Source organism: Sceloporus occidentalis, unplaced genomic scaffold (assembly GCF_023333645.1).
Source record: "Sceloporus occidentalis isolate IW3139 unplaced genomic scaffold, rSceOcc1.0.p SCAF_221, whole genome shotgun sequence".
NCBI classification, from domain to species: Eukaryota; Metazoa; Chordata; class Lepidosauria; order Squamata; family Phrynosomatidae; genus Sceloporus; species Sceloporus occidentalis.
In genome coordinates, this window is record NW_028317201.1 from 997624 (window position 1) to 1000695 (window position 3072).

Here is a 3072-nt window from a genome sequence, read left to right on the forward strand (position 1 = left end):
GTATATATATATATATATATATATATATATATATATATATATATATATATATATATATATATTCGTCTCTTCTCACACTCAACCCTTCTCCCTCTACTACCCATATGTATGTTTTCATACATTTACCCCTATGCTCTAGTGCCATCTAACCCCCACACACTCCAGTTACCCCTGGCTCTGGACCTTGAGACTGGAGGAAATGGCATTGATGTAGAACAAATTAACTCCTTAATAGTCAGAGGAAATTATCAGCAAATGAAGAGTGACAAGTAAAAATGAAGAAGCAGTGTCTCAGCTGCAACACTGTTCTCCCTATCACCATATCCCTCGAATTTGGGGAATCAGCCCCTTCTTCTGTGCCCCCCCCCACCATTGCCACCTCCATGTGTCTGCCATTATAAGGTGGGGTCCCCTGCATCTATTGTCTGTAAGGGGGTCTGTGTGTGTGGGGGGCACCTCCTGCAGAAAAGCCCCCTCCATTCTTTGTATGAAGCATCTGATTAGTGCTGAATTTACACTAATGATCCACATTAAAGCCATTTCCCGTTTTGTTCTTCCAGAGCATTCCCAGCCGGGGTCTTGCCTGCAATTCCACACATTATCCGACAGACACAAATTAACCAATTATGTGATGATTTCACACACACATTGGTGCCCAAGACAGAAATACACAGCATCACAACAAGACTCCTTATACTCAAGACACCCAGACCTTCCCTGGCATTCAAGGTGTAAAAAATAACACATGCTATGCCTGTCTGTGAAAACATTATTTTTCTTTATTGTATATATATATATATATATATAATTTATTTAAATAATAATAATTATTATATATATATATATATATATATATATATATATATATAAGATTATTTGGACAGATGCTCACATTTCTCAGTTTAAGAGATTACTGTATCCTAGGCTTCCCATTGTAAACTCACAAGGATTCTTATCCCAGACCCTGTGTAGAATGGCCCTGGTTAATATCTTTCACGTCCAAATTCTTTCTTTTTTCAGCAAACATAGCAATTCTGTCAATGCCAAATAAAATCTCCCAACCCCTCTGTGTCCAAGGAGAATGTATCATACATACAGCCAATTAACCATCATTCCTCATCACTATTACAGGATGAAACCGAATAATTGGAGTAGACAGGATTAAATCAATTAGGTGTTACTTACATATCATGATACCCCTTAGAAAAAAATATCACTTTTCAAAAGGCTTCATATAACATAAATAAAATAATACATAATAATTAATGTTTAAAGCTTCTTCAATTAAAAATAAATAAATTTAAGAAATCTACCTTTTCTTGCTACTAACCATGACCCCTTGTTATAGCTTTTTGATTTGAAGATATTGATTTTTAATATTGTGTTTGCACCTAAGGGATCTGAAGTTTCAAAACCTATATATATTTAGTTTTGTCCTTAAATGTCTTTCCTTCTGCTCACTCTAGCCAGTCAAAGGGGAGGAATAACTTCATAGTGAGCAGTGATCATGCAGATCCTGGGAACAGTAAGCTAAAAGACTGCTCCTTTTGTATAGAATAAGTGAAGATTTGAATACAATATGTTGCCTTTGAATCTACAAACTAAGGAGGTGAATACATTGTACTGAACTGATCCACTTCAAGACAGATAATATATATCCTTAATATATTTTTTAATGCATTTAAATTATATTTAGTCCCAGACAGGTAAAATAAATTAAGAGAGAGCCTTTTTAACATTGTTAGAAATGTGTTCTTGAATTTGTAAGCATCCTGGCCATCTGACCCCAGTTTCCTGGGGATTTAAATATAATGTATGTACCAATTGATGGAAAGTGACACATGTATGCCAGAAAAAGGGAGCCTTCTCATTCCAGAAAAATAACTGCTTTTGATGTTGCTTCTGTTGAAATGAGCCTGTGTTATTACCGTGATTAGATAATTATAACGCTCTAATATCCTATTTGCACAAATGTAAGGCTAGGGGTTTATTCAGATAAATTAGTATAAAAAATCTAACTGTAGAGTCATATTGGAATTGATTTATAGTCAGATCTTTACACAGCAGGATTCTGTTGCCCCTGGAGGATTTGGCAAGGCAAAGGCAACTGCCCCATGTCCCCACCTGGAACATTTTTTTTAATTTTTTTTAATTTTGGGTGGTAGATAAATAGAGCAGCATCCCAGCAGAAGTGGTAGAGGCTGATACAGTGATGGAAGTTAAACATGCATGGGATAGGCATATGGCTCCTGAATCTAAGACTAGGCCAAATGGGTCTTATCTGCTGCCACGTTCTATGCCACGTTCTGAGTTTCCCACCTGGGTTGGAAGCTGCCATCCATATACTGGCCTCTTTTACCCAGAGCCTAATTATCTTCTTTTGGTGCCCCCTAAAGGAGTCCTTAACCCACCATCATGTAGCATCAGTGAAAGGGCCTACTAAAAGATACGCTGTCACCATAAAAATGATTCGGGTAAAAACATTTTATTTTGAAAACCAATCAGAGATTCCATATTTTACAGGAAATGTGGTGAAATAATTATATTATAAATATATTTTTTTCCTCCCCGATAGGCCCTTTCTTTCCTTTTTCTTTTTTTTAAATCAAAGATTTGCTTGGTCACCTTGTAATCTGACCTGGTCTATATTCAGAGCAAAGATAAGGCAAAACTGAATGTAGAGTAATCACCATGACAACCACTAAAAATGATTGAGTATCCCATTAAGAAGCCCTATTGGTTACAAAATAAAACACTGGAATTATAACAGCATTTTAGGAGTTAAGTTCTACTTAAATAGGCATTTCGTCTGTAATTCTTATGTAAACAGCGCTGACTTCATCACAGATAATGATTTCTTACATCATCTAATGCTTTCTTCAATTATAAACTCGCGCAAACAAACAGAGGTCAAAGGGCCATTGCTGACTGCATTTGTATTCACCGGATGGACTCATTTAAGACTAGTCCTTTACTGCCCCCCCAAACAAAACAAAAGGCACGCTCAGTATTATTTATTGATGTATGTAGCGCCATCATAGTCCACGGCTCTGTACAAAGTAGTGAGTTTTA